Source organism: Trichomycterus rosablanca, chromosome 12, assembly GCF_030014385.1.
Source record: "Trichomycterus rosablanca isolate fTriRos1 chromosome 12, fTriRos1.hap1, whole genome shotgun sequence".
Taxonomy (NCBI): domain Eukaryota; kingdom Metazoa; phylum Chordata; class Actinopteri; order Siluriformes; family Trichomycteridae; genus Trichomycterus; species Trichomycterus rosablanca.
The window spans coordinates 10,500,239-10,527,540 of record NC_085999.1 but is presented as its reverse complement, the minus strand read 5'-3'; the positions used below and the strand labels follow the sequence as shown (position 1 = coordinate 10,527,540).

Genomic DNA, 27,302 nt, shown 5'->3' with positions numbered 1-27,302 from the left:
CGAGTGCAGTGCAGCTCAGCATTGTGTACAGAGAGACACACCCCATCTCTGTGCAGGCACCATCAATCAGCCAGCAGAGGTCGTAATTGCACCGGTCATGGGGGAGAGACCCCATCCGGCTTAGTCCCGCCCATATCTGAACAACAGGCCAGTCGTTGTTCATGTGGCCGCTCAGCCTTAGCCGGCAGGCAAAGCTGACATTCGATACGATGTATTTGAAATCCCAGCTCTGGTTCCAGCGTGTGTTTTTACCGCTGCGCCATCTGAGTGGCTTTGCTTCCGTTTTTTTATTGAGGTTTTGTTTCTTGTAGTCTTAATACAAGTCTCACTGCATTTTTGTAGGTGCTAGTGTATGTGCTTAATCTTTAAACTAAGCCAAATATTGTAGTATGTCATTCCAGTTTAAAATGACTTTCTTTTATTGTATATTTGTTGCCACATCACCCATCCTGAAAGGCAGAATTTTAATTTAGACCCCTTCATTTAGGCAGACTGAATCACTACTAACTTAATATCCCATAGTGTTAAATTTTTAAAAGCAATATCTACATTTTAAATTAAAGCATTAATAATTTGAAAAGGTTAAATTATTAAAAAGTTGCAAGGAAAAGGAAAAAAAACAGACGCTACCTTTTTCTCCTGGGTACTGTGTGAATTAATATTAAACTCACCACCTAACGTTGTTTTTTCAAGATTTATTTCCTTGGAAATTATTAAGAAATGTATTGAAGTTGGGTATACAGGCCCCTGTCTAGGTTGCCCAATCTGTACATTTATTGATACTGCCAACAAGTGTCTGTGTTATGGTAATGTGTGATTTCGGTGGGAATCATCCCAGTAAAAATAAATTCATTCTTGTAAAAAGTAACTACAGTGGTACCTTGTAACTCAACGTCCCCTAAACTTAAAATCTTTGAGACTCGACACCCTTCATCGAGAAATTTTTACCCTTAAACTCAACGTTTCCCTTAAACTCAACATGTTTAGTTAACAATGAACAGTCGTTTTGTTCAGCGCTCGGCTTGAGCAGTGCGGGAAAACGTCATCAAAGTGTGAATATGAGACGAATCTACATTTGTGTGGAATAACCGTCAGATTTACTCTGAAAGCGTCCACATGTATCTGTGTTTAACTGGATTTTCTTCACTGTTTCACTTTTAAACTTGTGTTACAGCTCAAGGTTCTGAGAAATTGTAAGAATCAGCTTTTTATTTCAGTGTTTTTATATAATATTTGTGTTATTTTCAGTGTATGGGTGTGTTCAAAAAGCTAGGGAGCTCTCTACATAGACAGCATTTTACGTCATCCTATGCGCACTCCCGAGAATGAGGCTGTTCGAAATCCTAGATGCCTTAATATCCTCACTACTAAGGCATCTTAACATTTCAATGTTATTTTGACTCAAGAACAAGTGAGCATCGGAAGCGTCCTTAGTGATCAAGGCAATCCCAGCATTCAGTGCGGCAGCTCTTCTCTCACAGAAAAATAATAAAAACATGGCAGACGGGGCGGAGAAACGAACAGAGTTATTTTCAAACGTAAATAAATTATTATTGATTTTTAACTTGTATAAACTTGCACGAGTGTTTTTATTTGCAAGTTCAGCTTGTCAGCGAATGTAATCGTTTTCAGTACGCGGAGGGAGATAGGGAGAAGAGAGTTAGTTGACATGCTAGCACGCTGTGCCACCCCATCCCATTGGTTTGAATGACAAGATGCTAAATGCGAAACCCGATGGAATCGCTGTCTAAGTAGCGCGTTCGAATAACCGACTTACTGAGGCAGCCTATAAGTGTCAAAAACAACCCCATTATTTTACATTAGCCAAAAATATATGCAAGTCCAAGGGACCATGGAATGCATTAACAGGTTTTCCATACATCATTATGGAAAAAAATACCTTAAAACTCCACGCCTTTTAAACTCAACGCCACTCCCAGAACCAATTGACGTTGAGTTTCAAGGTACTTACATGTCTGTCTGCACTTCCTTCTGCTGGTGGAAGCAGGCACCACTGGTTGAGCCTTTATAATAGCGTGTGTAGGTTTTTTTAACTTACTGGTACATGTGGCCATGTTTATTGGCCTGACTGCTTTTCTGGAGCTGAATCCCAAATGTGTTTATGCTGGGGATTAGTTTTTAGAACTCACATTGTACCCTATGGAAGCATGTAGTAAATAGAGAAACCACAAGTGCTAATGCTGACATCAGAGGAAATGCTAAAGTGAGTGTAGGCAGCATGCAAATGAAGCACAATGTGTGCACAACTGTGGTGGTTACAGAAGTAAACCAGAGATTTTTAACAACCTTTTGTTGGTTCTTTTAACAAGCAAGGGAAGTTTATTCTCTTACTGTGGCTTTAAACAATGACACGGTTATTGTCACTGACTGCTCACCTAAATAATCTTTTATACATCTCTGTTGAACAGTTGGAGTGTAAGTTTTTTTTAAAAATGTACTTAGTTTGCAGCCCAGTGTCTGGCTGATCAGTTAAACAGTTGTGTCACATCTATTTTAATTAGTTTTTTTTTTTTTAAGTATTTGAAGGTGCAGGAAGCTTTGCAGCAAGATTATCAGCTCTGTGCATGTGTGTGGGTGTACAGAATAGGGGCATGTACGTGTGTAAAGGAGAGAAGTGAGATGACATACAAGCTGTGCAGTATAGCAGCGGTTTACACCTTTTTTTTCCTCTTAGCCCCCCCCCCCCCCTCCACACACACACACACACACACACACACACCTTGACATGGGTTAAGATCTTTTTCTTACTTTTTTAGCAAGTATGACAAAATCTGTGGTGTTCTCGCTAATGGGAAATTTGATTAAACAACGATAAAGGTAAATATCTTGGTATTTTCTGATTTCGAGTAATATAGCGTGTTTAGTTCTGGTGAACTGGTGATAGGGGCTTTCTCACATTGGTCAACTAAATCGGAATCTTTCGTAGTCGCCGTCCATTGACCTTTGCACTTTTGAGGTGTGGAAATCAAATATGCGTCTATTCTCAAAGACCTACTACTGTAGAATAGAATAAATAGAATGCCTTTATTTGTCATATATACAGTCATACAGTCATGTGAAAAAGTTAGGACACCCCATGAAATCCTTTGTCTTTTTGAACATATTTAAACATATGAACATTTGAGCTTCATTTGAACAGTACTGAGAGATGGAGCTTATATAACTAAACAAATAAAATGTTAAAAAACTACGTTTAAACACAAGCTGTAAAATGTAATGAACAAAAATTGAAATTTATTGTGAGGAAAAAGTTAAGACACCCCCACATTTATTACTACTTAAAATGTCTAAAATTAGAATCTGGTGCACCACATCAGCTGCAATGATTAGATCATCGTTAGAGGACATTGGAGTTTTATTTAAACCTCAGACATTAGTTTGGTTTGCTCTTGATTGTTGAAGTAAGTGATATAACCATGGTGAGATCTAAAGAGCTTCCTGAGGCTTTCAGAAAGAAGGTTGTAGATGCATATTAGTCTGGGACAGGATTTAAAAAGATCTTAAAACAATTAGAAATCAGCCATTCCACTGTCCGGAAAATCATTTACATGTGGTGAACATTTAAAACAACTGCCAACATGGCCAGGTCAGGCTGTCCTAGCAAGTTCAGCCCAAGAGCAGACCGCAAGATGCGTAAAGAAATCTCCAATAATCCTACAATGTCATCACGGGACCTACAGCTAGCGGAGGTGGATCATGCAACATGCCAACAACCCAAAACATCCCAGTAAATCCACCAAGGAATGGCTCAAAAGAAAGAAATGGAGAATTCTGGAATGGCCAAGTCAAAGCCCGGATCTTAATCCTATTGAGATGCTGTGGGGTGATGCATGCAAGAAACCCATCAAACCTCACACAGCAGAAGAAATTCTGCATGGAGGAGTGTGGAAAACCAGTCGATGTCAGAGACGGTAGATGGTTATAGGAAATGTCTAATTGAGGTTATTTCAGCCAAAGGGGGAAACACCAGCTATTAGGACATAGGGTGTCCTTACTTTTTCCTCACAATAAATTTTCTTTTTTGTTTATTACATTTTACAACTTGTGTTTAAAAGTAATTTTTTCAGTTTCATTTGTTTAGTTATATAAGCTCCATCTCTCAATACTGTTCAAATGAAGCTCAAATGTTCATTTGTTTAAATATGTTCAAAAAGACAAAGGTTCTCATGGGGTGTTCTAACTTTTTCACATGACTGTACATATACAGACGTACAGTAGTAGAAAATTCTTTCTTCGCATATTCCAGCTTGCTTAGAAGCTGGGGTCAGAGCGCAGGGTAAGCCATTGTACGGCGCCCCTGGAGCAGAGAGGGTTAAGGGCCTTGCTCAAGGGCCCAACAGTGGCTCCATGGCAGAGCTGGGATTCAAACTCTTAACCTTTCAATTGATAGCCCAAAGCTCTACCCAGTAGGCTACCACTGTCCCCCATCATAGGCTATAGGCAGTTTAAAACACAACTACATGACTTCTGTCAATAGCCTATCGATTTTTCTGTCCCATCATGTGTGATTATTTTTTACTCTTCTCAGTTAAATGCTACGGGACCCCCCTTTTGGCTTACTTACCCTGTTCGAAAACCACTGCAGTATAGAACGTATTAGAACACAAGCATGACTACATTACTTTCAGTGAACTGATAACTCAAAAATACCCACCTAATTCTAGTAATTTAGGGTGTTTTACACACACTGTTGTAGACTCAATTTTATTCTGTGTTAAATATTTAAATGTGTGTGTGTGTGTGTGTGTGTGTGAGTGTGTGTGTGAAAGCAGTTTTTGAGGACAGGTGTAGTCCCAGATACAGATCTCTAGTCTGCCCAAAAACATGAATCAGAAGTTTGCTTTAAGTACACACGACTGGAGACCAAGTTGTGTATACTGTAAAAGCAATCTGTGTTCACTAAATTAAACCATAACTTGACTGATCATGCATGTCACTTTGTTATTTAAGCTGAGGAAAAGTAAGAGCTGCACTATGTAAACATGTAAATGAAGTTCAAAAACCATAAACCCCGATCTCTGATAAAACAGAATGACTTATTTTTATAGTATATGTAAAGAAAAAAAGCTAAAGTAACCATAACATCAAAAAGAAATCAATTTTGTATACACCGATGAGGCATAACATTATGACCACCTTCCTAATATTATGTTGGTCTCCCTTTTGCTGCCAAAACAGCTCTGACCCGTCGATGGACACCACTAGACCCCTGAAGGTGTGCTGTGGTTTCTGGCACCAAGATGTTCGCAGCAGATCCTTTAACTCCTCTAAGTTGCGAGGTGGGGCTTCCATGGATCGGACTTGTTTGTCCAGCACATCCCACAGATGCTCGATTGGGCTGAGATCTGGGGAAATTTGGAGGTCAAGTCAACACCTCAAACTGGTTGGTGTGCTCCTCAAACCATTCCTGGAGCATTTTTGCTTTGTGGCAGGGCGCATTATCCTGCTGAAAGAGGCCACAGGCATCAGGGAATACTGTTTCCATGAAAAGGTGTACATGGTCTGCAACAATGCATAGGTAGGTGGTACGTGTCAAAGTAACAACAATATGGATGGCAGGACCCAAGGTTTCCCAGCAGAACATTGCCCAAAGCATCACACTGGCCAACTATGTGATGTAAAAGAAAATGTGATTCACCAGAACAGGCCACCTCCTTTAATTACCTCGTGGTCCAGTTCTGATGCTCACGTGCCCGTTGTTGGCTCTTGCGGCAGTGGACAGGGGTCAGCATGGGCATCCTGACTGGTCTGCGGCAGAGGAACGACCGCCACTCAATCACACCTTGAAGCAATTTGTAGAAAAGTCTACCATATACATCATTTTTTGGAGGTGACAGAAAAAGAGTACTCAGAGGAAACCCATGCAAACACAGGGGGAACATGAAAATCATTACACCCACGTCTTCCGAACCCATGTTGCTGTACCATCACCTACATCTACTGCATTAATAATAAAAAGAGTACTACAAACCCTATTTTGGAAAAAGTTGGGATGCTGTGTAAGACAGTAACACACTTCAAAAAAGTGTGGACAATAAATTTAGCCTTTCACCATCTACTGTTCATAATATTCTGAAAAGATTCAGGGAATCTGCAGAGATCTCAGTCCATGTAGGGCAAACCTAGAAACCACTGTTGAATAAGCATGACCTCTGAGCTCTGAGATGGCATTGCATGAGAAACAGTTATGGTGCAGCGATAAATAAATCCACATGGGCTCGGAATTTTTGGTTTGTAAAAAGATAGACCGCATTTTTCTCTTTCAGATAAAAAAGAGCTTGCACATTTAACATGACACTAAAGTCGTTCACACTGTCTGGAGATTGAAAGGAATTAGTCTTTGTGAAAACAAACCTATTATAATAATACCTTCTCAGAATAAACCCTTAATCAATACCTGTTTCTTCCTTTTGTCTGAACAAAATGTGAAATGCCCTAAAAGGCAATGTACCAACATGATTATATGCCGGGGCATCCCAGTGGAACTCACTAACCATGGCCTTATTTAAAGTTTGTATTTTTAAGAGATGACTCCGGGGCTGCGGAGGCAGAATTTGCTCAGGGCCCAAAAACATTGTGCAACACCCATGGTGAAGTGTTCTCTTTTCAATTTGTTCTTTGTACGTGCTGTTCTAGTAACAGAGCTACTGCTGCCTTTAATTATTTGCCTTACACTCATTACAATAGGTAGTTACTTTGCATAGAAGTCTCTGCTAAATAATGAAACTGTGACCAGTGATGAATTGTTTTGATATGACATGTAATGGTCTGTTAAGTACTGTTTTTAATTCCCTACCCGCTACTTCCCACTAAGTTTCTTTCCCTCGCCCACAGAATGTACCAGCATTGGAATTTGACTTAAGTTTTGTTTTATTTCCATTACGTTCTTTTGTTTTGAATATATACGATTTCCACTGGCCGCTCTGGTGTTCCCTGTTGCTTGCACTGCACAAGGCTAGCACATGCTTACTCTGACACATATAAAGCCAGCCGCTTTTGAATTCTTACAGAGAGAACAAACACATACAGAGCACTACACTATGCACTTTGTATTCCTTCTTGACAAAACAATAGAAGTCATTGTTGCAGCAGCTGGGAGGTGATTCTCCATCTATTGCTTCCTTTCCTAGACATCCTAGATGTCTGTTAAGCTCCGGAAAGGACCAGTTTCATCACTGGTCGTGGGAGTTCTAGGAGGTGAAAAATTCCCAATTTAAATTTGTTCTCTCTATAAAAATTGGTAAAATGCCATCTTCAGCCATCCTGCCATTTCTCATAGTCATCACTTTTCAGTTCCTAAGTCTGGCTGAAGATAATTATAGTACAAATCTCACATTATAGCACAAATGGTGTAATATTTCTGTAAAGCTTCTCTATAACATATTAGCATGTAAAGGTTTTCTAGTTTTGGAGCAAATGGTGCTTTTTATGTTAATGTACTGTATGGAGTAGGAACGAAGGACGTAATTATTGTATTTCTGTGCATATTTTGTGGATTTCTCCATTCCTACACTCAAGATAAATGTTAAAATAGTGATAATATGTCTTAACACAGTAAATCACATAGCCAGGATGCTGATATATCTTAGATCTAATAATCTTTGAGTCCTAAAGATTTTAATCAAACCTTATTTAAGTGAAGTTAACACACACTCTCCAGGAGCCACATAAATATTATTAACATTTATTTAACGTCCAAATACGAATAAAAATGGAACATTTGCATAAGTTACAGCATTTTTATAGTTTATGTTTAAATATGCTTTAAATGTTACATTCAAAAAATATTAAAAACTGATCACCAAATTTATCCCATTTGGTCTTTCCTCGCCCAGAAACAGCCAGTTGTTACCATGGACCATGGGTCCGGTCCGTGGGTCATTTATTACCGGGCTGCACAGAAAGAATAAATAATTAGAGATCGCTACAAGAGCAATTCAATTTCCAATATTTTTCAGATGTTATTCTTCCCAATCACCACTAGGTGGGAGTAGCATCTCATTGCATCAAAAACAGCTCAGGATTCACACTGATTTTCCAATTTTAGAGTTATTCTATTTTAAATACTAGTCCGTACCGGTCCGTGAAATTATATCTTATATGAAACCGATCCGTGGTGCAAAAAAGGTTGGGAACCGCTGCTGTAGAGGACCAGGCCCATGACCAAAAAGTCCAAACCTTTGCAAATACCTGAATGTCTGGAATTAAAGCACTTATTTTTAAAACAAACAGTCTGCAGACGGAGTCAAACAGTAGAAAAGCATTCAGGCTAAAACAGAATCCGAAGGCATAAAAAGCAACACAAAATCATTACATTGTTGTAATGTTTACATTTGATGCTATATATAGTATAGAGCTTGTGGGGAAGGGGTTGTAGCAGCTGATGCATTTTAAAGAGTTAATATGTGATTAACCAATGGTTAAAATAGAAAAGTGTAGCCTACATGTTCTGTGAGGTACACAGCTGTAAAGAATGTGTGTGTGTGTTCTGTGTGTATTGGGCTAAATGTGGATGCCAAGACAAATGTTAGATTTGGAAGTGGGTATAGAAACGTGATGGACATAACTGGTCAGCTGACACTACTTACAGCTATAAATTTGGCAAGTATGTATTTAATTAGACATCTGCAATATTTGATTATAATTAGTTAAAGATTTGGTAGTCTTTTAGGTTAAAAGCTATTGTACATTTGTAAAACTAGACTCCTAAAAACGTATGTGATTCGTGACCACCTGTACATCAGCACATTTATTCTAATTTAGCCAATTGTTTTGCCTCATACACAAAAAATTATATAGCAAAAATCATTTTGCTATACAGCATGTGTATGTACAGTTCTGCTGTCAGTGGTGACAGTTTACTATAGTTATAGAAGACGTAGTAAAAATATCAAAGGGACAGGATGTGAAAGCTCATGCTCTGTTAGCATGAAGCAAGGCCTTCATTTGTCAGGCAGGGGGAAAGTCCCAAAGAAAGAGGAAGGGAGGAAGACAGAGATATCACCAACTGTAACCTTGCTGTCCTGCTACTTGCATTATTTACCAGCTTTCTTAGATACCACACTGCTCAGAATGAAGAGAACACTTAAACTACTTAGTGGATAAATAAAAGATTCAAGATGAAAATCTAAGAAGTACGAAAATAAATTGCACGTTGATCCAGTTTGTGTGAATTTCATCACGGCAGCTCATAACTTGACTCAGGAGTGCGTACGGTCCCCATGTGCCTGTATGCACTCCGGGCAATTTCTGGGCATGCTCATGATGAGACGGCGGATGGTGTCCTGGGGGATCTCTATCCAGACCTGCATTAGGACACCAGTGAGCTCCTAGGCAGTCTGTAGCACTACTCTGCGGCGTCAGATGCAATGATACATCATATCCCAGAGGTTCTCTATTGGATTCATGTCTAGGGAATGTGAGGGCCAGTCAGTGGCATTAATGCCTTTCAGGAACTGCATATGCACTCTGAAACTCAGGTGCAGGACATCCTAGTACCTAACAGCAGGGTGCTGTTGGCTGTCACACGTCAAATACTGGCTCCTAATTTACTAATGTCATGTGACAGATGCCAAATTCTGTAGCTTTTACATTTTTTAGTACAGACAAATGAAATGACACAGGTCCAAATCAAATGTGTTAATACAATGAGCTTGTATGCTGTTATAATACTGCTGTTGTAATGTCAAAGCAGTATCCAGCAAAACACTGATATTGAAAGTAAAACTCACTATCTAATCTAAACTCCTAATGTAATTCCATTGTTTTAATACAATTATTAGCAGATTATGAATTCAGTTTGCCAAAAAATAATGATTATTGTGTGTATGATGTGTAAGACAAAAAATAGAACCATTTTACCATTTCAAATAATGTTAATATTTGAGCTTTTTGTTGTTATATTAGGTAAATGATCATAATATTGGATTCAACATGATTGAAAGTATTGCCAATATACTGATTAGCCATAACATTATGACCACCGCCTTGTTTCTACACTCACTGTCCATTTTTTAAGCTCCACTTACCATATAGAAGCACTTTGTAATTCTACAATTACTGATTGTAGTCCATCTATTCCTCTGCATGCTTTGTTAGCCCCCTTTCATGCTGTTCCTCAATGGTCAGGACCCCCACAGGACCACTAAAGAGCAGGTATTATTTGGGTGGTGGATCATTCTCAGCAATGCAGTGACACTGACATGGTGGTGGTGTGTTAGTGTGTGTTGTGCTGGTATGAGTGGATAAGACACAGCAGCGCTGATAGAGTTTTAAACACTTCACTGTCACTGCTGGACTGAGAATAGTCCACCAACCAAAAATATCCAGTCAACAGCGCCCCGTGGGCAGCGTCCTGTGACCACTGATGAAGGTCTAGAAGATGACCAACTCAAACAGCAGCAATAGATGAGCGATCGTCTCTGACTTTACATCTACAAGGTGGACCAACTAGGTAGGAGTGTCTAACAGAGTGGACAGTGAGTGGACACGTGGTGGTCCTGTGGAGGACATTTTTTTCACTAATGTGACAAAAGATGAGAAACAAACAACTAGGGGTTGTCATCTTTATTTTCTTTAAACACAGTGACCAGACTAAAGAATAGAACCCAGGACAGCATAGACTTGCTTGAAACATACTACTCAAATAAGCCCTCTGGATAAAAACCTCTACTATATACACATCTGAAAATTACACTTACTGCCTATTAAAGAAATCATTTACTTACTGTGGAAGCAAAAGTTTTAAGAGTGGTGTAGGATTTATCACACTCTCGCTATGTATGACCTCCATTTTTTCATTTCTTACCCCAACAAACAATGGAAACCAAATATGAGTGATTTTTAATTTAAAATTGTAAAGTAAAAGAAATTTAAGTTTAAATAGTGGTGCTGTGGTGGGAAAAAATGTCAACAGCAGAGAGACAAAAGCAGTGAGGCATGAGCTGTGTGTGCTGTGCTGTTTGGGTGGTTCACAGCGGTAGGACTGGCCCTATTAGAAGCCCTCTGATATGGCACTGTGGATGGGGTGGGGTGAGGGGTGGAAGCAAATGAGAGAGAGAAAGAGCGAGAGCGAAAGCACGAGTGAACGTTAGACGGATAGAGACACAGAGAAAGAACCAATCAGAATGAGTGAGACAGTCTGAGAGCGACAGTGAGTCAGAGAGCGAGAGAGTCAGAGCAGTCGTCTCTGTGTAAACAGGCTGTCAGAAAAGAAAGTGCAGGGACATTTCTGCACGCTGCAGCCGGCAGAGAGCATCGCTTAGAAACGGCCGACGGATAATCGCCAGACGAGAGAGTTGAGTGAATTCATGCTGAAGGGGGAGAGTGCTGGAGGTAGACTAGTGCCTGGAGCTTTGTGTTTGTGTAGGTGCTTCAGCATCAGGGGTTCTAATCTGGCTATCTGACGAGCTCAGTGTCATTACCACATGAACAGAGGTAGGGTGGGATGTCTTTGATTTCTGCTGTTTTTTTCTTTGTATCTCACTTTCATTCATCAGTTTGATCTGTACGCTCACATCATTTGCATGAACTGGTGATTGACATCTTTGCCACCCATTGGCTTCTAATCATCGATCTGTTTTTCTCAGTTGTAAATTCGGATGCCAAAGCAAGCAGACACTTGATTTATATGAAGCTCTGCCTGCTATGTGCTTACTTGGTATTTTATTGATTTTATGTTTTGGGTTGCACTCGACTGATATGTTTATCACATGTAAACTGTATGCAAGCTGAACTGCTTTATTGAACCAGATTGGAGGACATGATTTTACCCCTATGTTATGTTATAATGCATATGTAGCCTGAAAGGTATGAGATTCATGTGCACACTGGACATCCTTTCACCAGAAAGATCAATACTGTACAATATTGTAGCAGGCACATGAGAATGGATTTTAGTTCTATGAAGGATGAACAAGTCTTCCTTTGCTGTTTATTTTGCACTTCCTGCACTACCAAATCATAATTTTACATTAAACGCATTCATATAACTGGTATGTATTTATATATATATTTTAAATATAGTCTATATTAAGAGCATTTAGCAGATGGTTTTATTTAGAGCGGGTTGCAAAAGTGCTTTATATTGTCTTCAGTTGACAGTTCATCATTCGAGTATAAATAGGCAAACCATTTAGCTAAAACCCTGTCAGAAAGCAATAAAGATAATGCTTTTTTTTTTTATATATATAGGCAGCAAGTTATAGGTTAGCTTAAGTACCTAGTTAAAAGACCTTAACTTCAGTCTTTGTGTAAAGACAGCAACAGACTGGCTGTTCGGATAGCCAGACGTAGCTCATTTTAACATCTGGGTGCCAATACAGGAAAATCCTAGATGCACGTCTATTTTAAGTCATATGGGTGAGTCAAGTTGAGCCAGGTTAGTCGCTCAAAGGGTACAAGAGCAAGGTGTGCACTATTTAATCTGCATGCAATCCAGTGATTTCTTGATTAATATGGATTTTGATTAAGCTTATCATGCGCTTAATTTAAGATCATTGGACAAACATCAGCACTGCTCACTGAGAGATGTGTATGTGTGTATGTTAGTAATTGAAACTGAAAATGCAGCTTTGAAGCAGTTGACAGACCTTAAAGAGGAACTGTATAATTTCTTAAGCTGATTGCGGGGTGTATATGCTACATGATAGATAAAATAATTTGTTTGTAATATTGACATGAGTTTTGCATACCACACACTTTTCTAATTGCAATAAAATAAGCTGTGCTGTTATTGTTGACACTCCAGTTGTTGTACAAGGATGCTGTGGCAAAGTAGTTAGGTTTAAATATTTACATTTACAATCATCCCAAACATTTAAGACGTTAAATTAAACTGACTTTGTATTTTTAAGTAGGAAATAAATTTATTATCAAAAAAAGGGGCTGCACAGTGGCCAGTGAGTAGTGCTGTCTCCCCCACAGCAAAAATGGCCTGTGTTCAATTCCCAGGGCAGACTGCAGGGGTCCTGTCTGTGTGGAGTTTACATGTTCTCCCTGTGTCAGTGTGGGTTTTCTCCAGGTGCTTCGGTTTTCTCCCGCAAGTCCATGCAGTCAGATTTATTGGAGCTACTAAAATTGCACTAAAAAGTGAGAGTGTATGTGTGTGTGTGTGTGTGTGTTTGCCCTGTGATAGACTGGCAACCTGTCTGGTGTGTTTCCTGCCTCTCGCCCAAATGAATTGGACCCATGACAACTATAGGATAAGTAGTGGTAAAACAGACAATAAATGAATGAATAAAATAATAATTAGAATAAAAGTTACTCAGATATTCAGATTGGTATTTTTATTGCGTTTAAGGGTATTGGTTGTTTTTTCTTTTGTAATTTTGGAAATGCAAAAAAAAGTTGGGATGTTGTGTAAAGTGCAGTAGAAGGACAATCTTTTAACAATAAAAGTAGAGAGAAAATATAAAGGTTGGGAAGAGGTATGTTTAGGACTGTCTTTCATCAGCTTTCCTGATAACAGTTTGGGAACTGAGGACATCAATTATCATAGTTTTGCAGGTTTCAAAGCTTTTATACTTAAAGGAACCTCCACCTGGAGCACATCAACACTTATGAGGCACAGCTGATCAGTCAAGAGAGATTGACAGCCCCCGTGTCCAAACTCTGGACAAACTAGGCAGCACACAGGGACCCAAAGCACAGGTGTTTGTCAATTAAGAGAGATTGTGCCTTTGTGCCCCAACTGCCAGCCAAAATAGGCCATGGAGAGGGACCTAATGTGGAGCAGCTCATGTACACTGCCACCACGTTACACCCATATTGGTTTCTTCTGGTATTCACCATATAGTGGACACTAAATAGAGCAGAGGGTATATATTATGGGAATTAGAGCATGCCCTGAATATCACTTTGTCATTGCATTGAAATTTTAGACTGTACACATCTGTTGCTATGACATCCATTTAAATCCTCTGTAAACAGCTCTGTCATTTTTGCCCCAGAGTCAAGAGAACCTGGGGAAGACATTATTTCCAATTCACCTGGTACACATTTATTTGATTTTCCAAGGGTCATTAAAACTTGTATTGTTTTGAGGTTATGAAAGGTTTACACTACTGGTTATTTTACAAGAAAGCCTTTATCACATCATTACACTCACTATCAGCAGCAGCTAAAGCAAGGTTGTATCTACTCGTTTTCACAGTTTTGATAAGCATGTGCCCTCTTGGCTGACAGGGGAACGTGATGTAGTCTTCTGCTGCTGTTGTAGCCTGTCTGCACCACATAAAAAATTGGACTCTATTATTAAATAAACAAATTACAAGAAAATGTGACTATGGGTTGAGATGCAAAATAATTAAAAAGTGCATTTATTCACTGATGGCACATTTAGTATTTTGCCTACCCAAAGAAGATTAGTCAAGAAACAAATCAGCCCAGAGGCCCAACAGTGAAGCGGCTATATTTTGCATGTATTTATACAGTAAAACTTCTTGCATACCACCATGTACTAGTAATAATTTTACACAGTATGCTACAATATGTGTCCTATTAAATTGGCAATACTGCAGTAATCTTTCTTCTGATGTATTTATGATTTACTCCTATTAATAAACCATCTAGACTGCAGCAGCATATTTACCACAATTGCTTTGTTTCAAACCACATTGTACTCATAATGTGACATAAGTAACGATTCTCAACACAGTGTGCGGTATTGTGTTAGTGTGTGTTGTGCTGGTATGAGTGGATCAGACACAGCAGCGCTGCTGGAGTTTTAAATACCGTGTCCACTCACTGTCCACACTATTAGACACTCTTACGTAGTTGGTCCACCTTGTAGATGTAAAGTCAGAGATGATCGCTCATCTATTGCTGCTGTTTGAGTTGGTCATCTTCTAGACCTTCATCAGTGGTCACAGGACGCTGCCCACGGGGCGCTGTTGTCACTGTCATTGTCACTGTAGTGCTGAGAATGATCCACCACCTAAATAATACCTGCTCTGTGGTGGTCCTGGGAGAGTCCTGACCATTGAAGAACAGCATGAAAGGGGGCTAACAAAGCATGCAGAGAAGCAGATGGACTACAGTCAGTAATTGTAGAACTTCAAAGTGCTTCTATATGGTAAGTGGCACTGATAAAATGGACAGTGAGTGTAGAAACAATAAGGTGGTTTTATTGTTATGGCTGCTCGGTGTATTTACCATAATAACTGTGATTTTATGTAGATATCATTGAGAATAGTAAACTGGCAGGCAGCTAGCACACATTAGCATTAGCATAGCATTAGTCTACCAGCCACTACAGGGTGTTATCATCATCAAATAAGAAATTAATAAAGTTAAACTTGATTGATCATTTAACTTGGTCATTTTTAAGATTTCACTCACAAAAATCACCACCCAAACTTTACACATTAAAAATAATAATAAAAAAATAACTTTTAACTTTGGTGCATTTTAAAGCATTACAAGAGGATTATGTAAACTTGTATACAGTGTGGCTGCCATTCATTTTACTCAGGTTCACTATATGAGTGCTCAGCACATGTGACTGACAGCTCTGCAGTCAGCTGCTGTAAAGCTGAGTGTTATCAGGCCTCAGCAGATTCTTCCATAGAACATATTTAGCAGCTATAGTATCACAATACAGGCCAATGTGCATTATACTCTACTACATGCTCTTAACTCTTCTTAATATACACCAGGGGTATTAAACTTATTTTCACAGAGGGCCAAATCTGCATTATGGTGGCCCTCAAAGGGCCGATTGTAACGTGTCCAGCTGTGATTGCAGTCTGCCTTTTAAGTCTTGGACAATTTGTTGTTTATCTTGGAGGCTAAATTCTGTATTTGGTGTCAAAATGCCAAATTTATACTGTATATTTGTAATGCATATCTACATTTATATTGTACTCCTTTACCACAGACACGGCCTCATAAGACAGGAGACGTATTGGTTTATCTTCTTAAAGCACAAACTTTACTGTATTCACTTTCCCATCTTTCATTAAATTCTCTTCCTTCTGCTTCAATTCTCTCTTCATGTACATTTTGGGAATATTTGTAAAAATTTCTGCCTCAGTTAAACGCTGATGTGGAAACACTGCCATGGTGGAATGTGGTCACTTTGCGAGTCTTAAAATCGGCATGCATTGTGGGAGATGCAGTTTATGTACGATTTTACAGTGTATTTTAGGACAATCATATGTCTTTTAATCTCTCGTGGGCCACATAAAATTTGTTTGACACGTGATGTACACAATATGACACTAGTAAGGTGAAATAATAATTACAATATAGTACAGTAATTGTAATAAGCTGCTAAGTGGCAGTGAGAAGAGACATTAGATGTTTGTACAATTGCTGGAGCTCCACCAGGCCTAAGGATGTTTATTACACTACCTTCATTTGTAAATGTTTTGGGGTGCTCTGATAACTCCTACACACTGTCCCTGTGATATGAGCATGATGTCATCATACTGGACAGTGCTGTACCTCCCCAGCTTGGGATCAGTGTCCTAATTTGGTGGTGTAGCTGTCTTGGTGGGGCTGTTTAAAAAAATTTTCACCAAGAAACATTCCATTTAGGCAAGCAAATGTGTAACATGAGATAAAAATGCACATGAATTAGATCTACCCTGGACAATGTATTTTTGCAAGTGGTCAAAATGTACTTGTAATGCCTTTTAGTGTGAGCTACATCAAAAATGTGGTGTAATTAGTGCCAAACAAGGACTAATGCTTGGTCCTGATGTCAAACAAAAACAGTATGTATCTCAGAGTGTGCATAATGAAGAGTTATAATGAAATTGCCTTTTTGTTAGCATTGTTTTAAGTAGGCATGCTGTAAGTATTTAATACCATATTGTCTACATTTACATTTTTGGCATTTAGCAGATGCTTTTATCTAAAGCGACTTACAATTGTGACAGTATACAAGGGTCAAGTCAAATTTATTTGTATAGTGCTTTTTACAATGGACATTGTCTCAAAGCAACTTTACAGAATCCAGGACCAACAGACCAACAAACCCTATTGAGCAAGCCAGGGCGACAGTGGCAAGGAAAAACTCCCTTAAAAATACAGGAAGAAACCTTGAGAAAAACCAGACTCAGCAGGGACCCCCATCCACCTTGGGTGGCCTGGAGGATAACCCTTGCTGAAGGGCACAATTGTGGCAACCTGGCAGGCATGGGGCTTGAACCAGCAACCTATGGTTTTAATGGTTTTATTTCTGTTACTCTCAATAAAGAGTCTCATATAATTACAGGGTAAAAGCGAAGGTTTTATTAGATCCGCCATGCTGTTCAGACACTAACTGGGTGTGGCTGTAAATTTGAAAATGAGATTTATGGTCAAATAAATTCTACTTGAACAGAAGTGTAATTAAGATCCAGACTGCATGTTCTGGGAAGAAACCAATACAGAGGGATTCAGAGATATGAGCAGACAAATGTAACAGACAGAGGAAGACACGACACGAGTGAAACATGTATCCTACCACATGAGTCGAATGTAATTGAGTGTCAGTGGTAGAGGAAATGAGTAAATCAGGTATGGTTCATGTAGGACAGAAGAGGAAAGCACTGAAGTATGAGAACCGAAAATGCTTAATATCAGTATTGCTTTTAGTAGAGTACTAGAATAAAATTTTAAATAAAATATCATGGTAACACATTACGCTCAAGTAAAATCATTCAAATCTATGAACTGACTGTTTAATACTAATTGTAACAGAACACTATGAATAAAAAATACAAATATATACAGTTGTAATTTAAATGAGCTTATTATAACTGATCACAATGGTATTTAAGGAAGATTTAAGATCTGAGATTTAGAACTTGGCACTCATTTGGTACATAACATCCGGTAGCCTTTTTTTCTTTGCTTTTTTTAATCAGAGTCAAACCGAAACCCCAAAGAAAATAAACTATACTGGAATGTTTCCACTCATCAGTAGCCTTATGGGGCAGAACGGTGGCTCGATGGGTAGCACTGTTGCCTCACAGCAAGAAGGTCCTAAGTTCGATCCCCAGGTGGGGCGGTCCGGGTCCTCTCTGTGCGGAGTTTGCATGTTCTCCCCGTGTCTGCGTGGATTTCCTCCGGGAGCTCCGGTTTCCTCCCATAGTCCAAAAACATGCAGTGAGGTTAATTGGAGACACTGAATTGCCCTATAGGTGAATGGGTGTTTGCATGTGTGTGTGTGTGTGTCTGCCCTGCGATGGTCTGACACCCCATCCAGGGTGTTACTGTGTGCCTTGCGCCCATTGAAAAGCTGGGATAGGCTCCAGCACGTGCGACCCTAATTGGATAAGCGGTTAAGAAAGTGAGTGAGTGAGTAGCCTTACGGAAAAAGTGAAATCAATTGCTATAAAGATTAATTGCATTTACATAACTGTATAATGCATCTAATTTATATGATTTCTTATTTAATTACAAATATATTCTTTTTATATTTGTGTATGTTTTATAACAATACATGTGGTAAATAAGGCACTATGTATAAATAAATCTGTGGTTAATACATTTTACATAAGAACACATTGTTATGGTAGTGTGCTAGAGTAAGGCCTATATTCAGTATGTCAGTTATACATAAATGTAATGATATTTATTTATGTTATTAATCCAGATGTAGTTAATACAACATTACATGTCATAGGACGCTGCCCACGGGGCACTGTTGGCTGGATATTTTTGGTTGGTGAACTATTCTCAGTCCAGCAGTGACAGTGAGGTGTTTAAAAACTCCATCAGCATTGCTGTGTCTTATTCACTCATAAGAGCACAACACACACTAACACACCACCACCATGTCAGTGTCACTGCAGTGCTGAAAATGACCCACCACCCAAATAATACCTGCTCTGTAGTGGTCCTGGGAGAGTCTTGGAAACTGTCCACTTACATATTGTGTTTAAGTATATAGGCACAGGTTATTGCTGTCTGTGGTTAATTGGGCATTTATTGTCAATGTAATTAAAATGCAAATTTTATAAGAAAAATGCTAAAAATAGGCTGCTTTATTATTTGTGCTTAATGTGGCCAACCAGAATAGATGAATCTGTTGAACAAAATTTACTATCATAAAAACCAACACCAAAAAAACACTTAAGATTTCAGGAAATATTGGTGATTTTCAGCAAGTCACTAACAAGACATGTTTTTCTGCAATAAAATGAAATATTATGCAGTTTACTGAGCAATCTATTGCATTTCTGACGGTGCTAAATATCTTAGTAAAAACCTCCATACTTATTCAAGTTAAGTTGGTGGAAAAAGTAAACTGTTGGGTTTTTTGTATGTCATACACCTTATGTTTTAGTTTGTTTTGGCATTGTTTGGTCGTAAGTTACCATCGGTTATGTTTTTAGCACAGTGAGTCACATTACAACTGTGACGTACTGTAGGTAGTTGTCTAAAATGTTAGCTGGAACAAATGGGTCCATGAACACCAAAAATGGTCAAATTGAGGAATCAATAGTTGAAATAAATAGCTGTTAATGTTAAGCACTCACTTTGATTAAACATGACAGTCAAACCCTGCCCCCTAGTCATGCTTGACCACGGAAGGAAGAAAGAAAAATGCAGCTCAGCTATATCTCATCTAGCCTTACAAAATGTACAATTGCAATGTTATAGTAAACCAGACACGTTTCCTACCCATATTTAGAGAAATGTACATACAGCAGACATAACTAGCAGGAGAGAGATGGGATACAGTCAGTCCAGAAGGGAAATCTCTTTCATTTTTTATTTTTTGACTAAAAAAGTCACTACCTGAGTGACTCAGACTTATTATCTCAGTGAATGGAGCTTTGACGGATGATAGAACAGTTGAGTCTGTTTTCTAATCCTGTTATATCTGAACCAGGTCGTGTTTTGTCTCATGTTTAAATATAGCACAGATTATTAAGAAACCTACTGAAATATTTATAAAGATAAGAAATAACCAGTTTAAAAAACACTTTATTTTGGAATAGAATATATGGCTTTTTGTTATTTCTTGTTCCCATTTTTTGCCTTTAAAAAAAGTATGATCTTTTTTAATTTTCCATGTAGGTTTTAACATTACATGACTTAGGAGCCGTGCAAGAAATACTCAAGACCTGTTTGCAAAGAAACACTCAAATAGAAGTACTAAAACATACCTTTTCTTGTCATGGGGTGGATACCTTATATATTCTATAAATTCTTTGAATTAGAAGTCAGTACTTGACTAGGTTGAGCTTCTCTGGTAGGAGGTTTAATCAGATCCATAAATTTATTCCATGTCCAGCTTGAGGCAAATAATCTGAAAGAAGTGTCTAGAATAAAATATTTGAGGTAAAAACCCACATGTGCAGCCATGAATTATGCCAGCAATTAAGCTCAGCAATTAAGGTACTGGCCTAGTAATCATGAGGTTGTCAGTTCAAGCCTTACCATCACCAAGTTGCCACTGCTGGGCCCCTGAGCAAGGCCCTAAACCCTCAATTGTTTAAAAAGCATTCAATGATAAGTGTAAGTCACCTTGAATAAAAGCGTTTGGGATCTAAGGTTTGAATCTCCCGAGGTGCTGTCGGCCGATCTGTGTCTACATAAAGACATAATTGTCTTAAGGGAAGATGGTCGAGGCTCTTTGATGGATTGATGTCCCGTTTGGGGTGTTTTCCTGCATTGTGCCTTGTGAATCCAGGGAAGCCCAGAATAAAAGGATAAGGTTACTAGGGATAATTTAGTGTTCTGCTGGAACAGCCTCATTTGTAAGGATGGGTAAACTGTTTTTGTGGCTTAATACTTTAATTTCTTACTACAAATGTAAAAGAAATCTAACCTTAAGAGGGTATTAAATATCAGCACAAAGTCTATTTCTATAAAGTTGATGAGAAAGGATAAAACAGAGCATTGAACCGAAGAGTCCTCATCAATACTGAATCTCCCCAGGCTTATAGGACCCCTCTTGTAAAGTATTTTCTTCAGCTCACCTCACAGGATTTCATTAAGTTTAGGTCATCAAACAGGGAAACCCATCAAAAAGGCTTACTTCTGTGGTCAGTTTTTTGGTCTCAGTTTCAGGTCCAATTATAACCACTCTTTTAGCATCAGAGGCTTCACATTTTTATTTCTCCTGTAGCTTAACAGATACCTAAATCTCCTGAGGTATTTATTGCTAGTAAGTTATATTTTGTGTCTGATCTGTATGTCTAAATACAGTGTAAAAGTTTATGTATTCCATGCAGAGTGGGGTAAAATAGCTGGGTATTCTTTTACCTAATTGGTAAATATTTTACTTATTTCTAGACCCGTGACCCAGTTGTTTATTTGACATAACCAGGCATAAATTATTACTTGAAGGCACCCAGGTGGCGCAGCAGGATATTCCGCTAGCACACCAGCGCCAAGATTCTGAACTCCTCGGTTCGATACTCGCCGTTGCCACCGGTCGGCTGTGTGGCATCTAGCGGGCATAACTGGCAGTGCCTGCAGGAAGAGATGACCGGGTGGGTGAAAAGGGGTCTTGTTAAGGGCTGTGTGCAGGTCATCGGAGGTGTGAGCAGCAATATACCCTCCTCAACTGCAAAAAATCTGGGATCCCCCGGCAGCGGAAGACAAATAGACTACACTAAATTGGGAGAAAAATGCAAAAAATATATATATAAAAAATTATGACTTAAATAAATACATTATAATAATAAAAATACTCATAAGAATATATGTCTCATAATAATAATTAATTATCTTCCACTAAAGCTTAGATGTATGTCTGAAACAGTTGGCCATGAAATGGATAAATGTAATACAATTGTCATATATACAAAATTTGCGCTTCATTTATAATAATCACAGATCGACAAAGTTCATGTTTGTGTTGTTGTTTGATGGTTATGCTGTTAGGTTGCAAGCAGGGATTCTTAACACATGCACACACACACACACACACACACACACACACACACACACAACCTTCCTGTTTCAGCTCAACTCCTTGCAGCAACTGTATGACGTCAGGTTGCTAGGAAACTGCATGAGCAAACAGAATCCCTCTCTGCATGGAGGGGTCGCCCCATCCTTTAGATCAGCACGTGTCTCCAGCAGTCCATTAACCATACACACGTACAAACACACACGAACACACACACACACACACACACACACACACACTTTAACCTTGCCTATTTTTCATCTTTTGTTAGTCATGCTGGCCTCACTGTCTTGTTAATTTACGCCACATACCTCATGTCGTCTAGTCTGTGTATGTTTCTGTCTAGTTTATCAATATTGTTTAAATACTTTGGTTTTTAAAGGTCAAATATTGTCACATTATTTTTAGTTATCGTTGGTACAGATTTTCCTATAATGCACCATCGCCCCCTTAAATATGCCTCTAAAACATTTCATTGAACAAGAAGCACATAAATTAAGCAACTATGTTAAACTAAAACTGTGGCACTAACCAAGTAAAATTGGCGTATCCGATTCTCTGTATTGGGGATTAATAAATTAAAACCCCTCTTTTGGACACCACAGAAATTGCAGACAAAAATGATTGAGTTATGTAGTGTGCACAGTACAAGAACATATACTGTTAAAAGTCATACAAATTGGCCACTTTACTAGAAACACTGTGGTGTGGATTAAACACCTGAACACATTAACCCATTATTAGAAGTAGTGTCCACATATTTTTGACCTTACAGTTTTTGTACACTGATGAGGCATAACATTATGAACACCTTCCTAATATTGTGTTGGACCCCTTTTTGCTGCCCAAAAAGCCCTGCAACTATGATGCACTGTGTATTCTGACACCTTTCTATCAGAACCAGCATTAACTTCTTCAGCAATTGGAGCTACAGTAGCTCGTCTGTTGGATCGGACCACACGGGCCAGCCTTCGCTCCCCACGTGCATCAATGAGCCTTGGCCGCCCATGACCCTGTCGCCAGTTTACCACTGTTCCTTCTTTGGACCACTTTTAATAGATACTGACCACTGCAGACTGGGAACACCCCACCCCGCAGTTTTGGAGATTCTCTGACCCAGTCGTCTAGCCGTCACAATTTGGTCTTTGACAAACTGGCTCAAATCCTTACGCTTGCCCATTTTTCCAGCTTCTAACACATCAAGTTTGAGGATAAAATGTTCACTTGCTGCCTAATATATCCCACCCAACTAACAGGTCCCGTGATGAAGAGATAATCAGTGTTATTCATTTCACCTGTCAGTGGTCATAATGTTATGCTTTGTCAATGTAAGCACATAAAACTCTCTATATAATAATCTTTCCCTAATCTCCAAGTTCTGTAACTTGAAATAACATTCATTTGGCCCTCATTTTTATCTTCAAATAACAAAATTGTTAGATAGAGGAGAAGTGAACTGTAAATGCTCTGGCAAAGTCCACAGTAACATATGGCTGAAAAAACGTTAAACAGTTGAAATGAGCCGTTAGGTCAGCCAAAGCAGACAAAAGGAAATTACACAGATCTAATTATAGTCTCTAGTACTATTTCTGGCCCAGAATGATGGAAAAACTATAACTGGAGTATTAAGCCAGGGTGAGTGTTACAGCAGAAATTAAATTGTTTGTCTGAAGATCAATTTCTGTCTAAGATAAAAAGGTAAAAAAGCAGTTATGAGGGCAGTTAAAATACTAGAATAATAAAACAGCAAATTAAGGACTGAATTGTAAATGAAAAGAACGCTCACTTTTAAAAGATCAAGATTTGTTCTTTTTTTGTGTTTCTGAAGCCCTCGTATTTGTGATTTCCACATTTGATCACAGTGCAAGATTGTCTTTATTTCACAATATATTAGTGTTTTGCTTATGTTAGCTTTTTGTTTTTAAGATAAGATAAGATAAGACTTTATTGATCCCGAAGGAAATTGCGTTTTTCTAAATGTAAAAAATAAATATTAACATAATATTAACAAGCACTGTCTCCTCACAGCAAGAAGGTCCTGGGTTCGATCCCCAGGCCGGGCGATCCATGTCCTTTCTGTGTGGAGTTTGCATGTTCTCCCCGTGTCTGCAAGGGTTTCCTCCGGGAGCTCCGGTTTTCTCCCGCAGTCCAAAAACATGCAGTCAGGTTAATTGGAGATACTAAATTGCCCTATAGGTGAATGAGTGTGTCTATGTGTGTGTGTATGTGTGTCTGCCCTGCTTTGGACTGGCGCCCCATCCAGGGTGTTACTGTGTGCCTTGCACCCATTGAAAAGCTGGAATAGACTCCAACTTGGAACTGGGTTTGTATGTTTATGTATTTATGTATGTGGACTCATATTATTGTGTATTTTATTTTGTTATCTGTGTGATAATAATATAAGGATCAAATTCATTAGTTGTCTCATTGTCATGTATTCATCCCTTGTCTTTTTATGGCCATCGGATACCCCTGTCTGATTCTTTATAATCAGATATTTTAATTATAGACCAATAAGCACAATCATTAAACCCAATCTAAACGAGTTTCACTTAGTATCCGTTACTGATGGACAATCATTTCTGTTAATTATCTCCAACAGCTGATTGTTTATTTTGTGAGGCTGTGTGATAAAACAATTAGGAAACCAGGGTTGGTAGGAAAACTACACAAGGTTATGCAGCTGGTCGGGCAATGGTAGAGCATTGTATAAGGAACTGGACTTTTGGTTGTAAGGTTGCTGGTTTAAATCCCACCACAGCCAAATCATTTTGTGTCATTTTACAATTGACTTGCTCTTGTGGTTTGAATTGTTTGATGATGACCAGATGGTGACCGCACTGATGACCAGATATTGATGATAACGCGCGGCTCAGCATCTCTCCAGACTTTTTAGAAGAAGAACAGAACAGTGGCTTAAGTTGTCATATATACGTATGTGTGCATGTGTACAGTACAATGAAATTTGTTTTCCACATATCACATCTTGTTTGGAAGCTGTGGTCAGAGCGCAAGGTCAGCTTGTGTATGGCACCCCTGGAGCTGAGAGGGCCTTGCTCAAGGGCCAACAGTGGCTGTGTGTCAAAGCGTAGGATATGAACCTACAACATTTCGATGGACAGCCCAAAGCCCTACCCATAGGCTACCACTGTCCCCAAGTTATTAGTTGTTATTTAGTAGTTATTAGTCTGCAGGGTTTTTTTTCTGTTTTTGTCTCCCATCCTGCCCGGCGAGCATCTCATACAGTCAACAGACACTAATTTATATTGGCTCCCATCATATAAATTTTCACTGCGGAGTTTTTTGGTAGACAGCAGAATTCATGATACAGTAAATTGTGACTTCTCATCCAGGCCATTATGCAGCAGAGCAGCTCTGTTTCTTTGTAATGGTGGAACCACTAACAGTAATTATATCTGAGGCGAGTGCAGCCTGCTGTTCTTTAGATGTTTGTCTGGGTTATTTTGTGAATTTTGGATGGGTTGTCAATAGAAATTTTGGCCAGCAAACAAGTTTTTAAAAGATAAACCACTGTTCCAGGTTTTTTTTTTATTTAAAGATACTGGCTTTCACAGTTGTTTGCGGTAGTTATTTTTTAAATTTTTTTGTTCTGTTTCAGAATTAGAATCTTTATTATTTGCCAAGTACCAGATGTTTAAGGAATTTCTTTTGGTGCAGGTATCAACATACATACATCAGGTTAAATAATGAAGGAACACTATAAGTATTATGGACTACTTTAGTTCAGCCACACACAGGCTTAATTACTGCAAGCCCTCTTTAATTTAATGTCTTCTTTAATTGTTTTTTTTTTTTTCCTTAATAAAGAAAGTACTCTTTCAAAACAGAATTTACCCAGGTAGTCATTGTCTTATAATTAATGTCTTAAACAAAAAATGGGTTTTGGGTTGTTGCTAATATTTTGCATAAAGTCTTTTATTTTATATATTTTATTTTATTTATTTATTTATTTTTTTTTACATATATATATTTTCTCTTTTTTTCCAGTTCCACCCCCCAATTTTCTCCCCTAATCTAGTCATATCCAATTACCCTGATTGCATTATGCTTCACCTCTACCGATACAACCCTCCACTGCTGACTGAGGACCTTCGCAACTGACACATGCCCCCTCCGACACGTGTGCAGTACCAACTGCATCTCTGCATGAGGAGAATTCATATGCAGATCAGCCTTGTGCACACCCTGATCTGCATTGTTCCCCAACTCTGCGCAGACGCCATCACCAGTTATGAGGAGCCCCATTCGGATGGCATTGCTAAAAATTTGATATGATGTATTCAAAATCCCAGCTCTGGTGCGCTAGCGTATTTTACCGCTGTGCCTTATTTTATGTATTTTATTTATTCATCTACTGTATGCCCTGCTTGAATAGTTCCCAAATTAAGCCTAGAAAAATGAAACTGCACTGGTAAAACGATTAAAAAGACTGGTGTATCTACAAATGTCTTAAAAATATAATTTAATTTGTGTTTATTAATCATATAGGAACTCATTTTACTTCAGACAAGTAAGTGATGAGGGAATTTGACTGAAGCACACAGCAGAGCTCAAGAAGTACCACTGAAACTATATAGAATTAAAAAAAAGTAGTTATTTATTAGTTATATTATATATTATAGTTATATTAGTTATATTAGTTTTTTTCCCTTTTTCTCTGATTTTTCTTCCCTAAGCTAGTTGTATCCAATTACCCTGATTGCATTACGCTTCACCTCTACCGATACAACCCTCCACTGCTGACTGAGAAGCTTCGCAACTGACACACATCCCCTCCGACATATGCTCAGTAGAGACTGTATCTTTTCACCTGCACGAGGCGAGTTCATATGCGGATCAGCCTTGTGCACGGAGAGCCACACCTTGATCAACGCATTATTCCTCAACTCTGCGCAGGCGCCATCAATCAGCTAGCAGAGGTCACAATTGCGTCAGTTATGAGGAACCCTGGTCCGGCTCATCCCAACCCTGTGAACAACAGCCAATTGTTGTTCATGTAGCTGCCCAGCCCAGCCGGATGGCAGAGCTAAGATTCAATACGATGTATTCAAAATCCCAGCTCTGGTGTGCTAGCGTGTTTTACCGCTGCACCACCTGAGCGGCTTAGTCTGTTCATTTAATTATATTTTCATCAACCACTTTATCCTGGAAGTTTTACTGTAAATTACTGGGCATAAAGCAGAAATACCCTAGACATCCGTTAGCCATCCGTCCCGGCATCAGATGTAGCCAATCATATTTGTATAGACACCCGGCCACTCGGTAGCACTGCTGAGATTTAAACCCGGATCTCAGCTATGGTGGGATAGAGTAATTTACTGCTGCACCACTCTAGTTAATTAATGTACATTTTATTAATGTATACGCTTAAATAATTATTTTTCTAATTGTTTTTCTTTTC

General features: G+C 38.8%; 1 protein-coding gene across 3 annotated transcripts in view; it reads left to right on the top strand.

Annotated features, from left to right (window-relative positions):
- The window catches only part of LOC134323869 (diacylglycerol kinase beta), a 144,129-nt gene that overhangs the window by 10,400 nt on the left and 106,427 nt on the right, over positions 1-27,302 (top strand). For 2 of the 3 annotated variants that reach the window (XM_063005431.1, XM_063005429.1), the window contains exon 1: positions 11,276-11,457. The exons of the other annotated variant lie outside the window; for it this stretch is intronic. The gene's annotated coding sequence lies outside the window, so the exon portion shown is untranslated. Of the gene's footprint in view, positions 1-11,275; positions 11,458-27,302 lie in introns of those variants that run through there. 3 annotated transcript variants of the gene reach the window in all.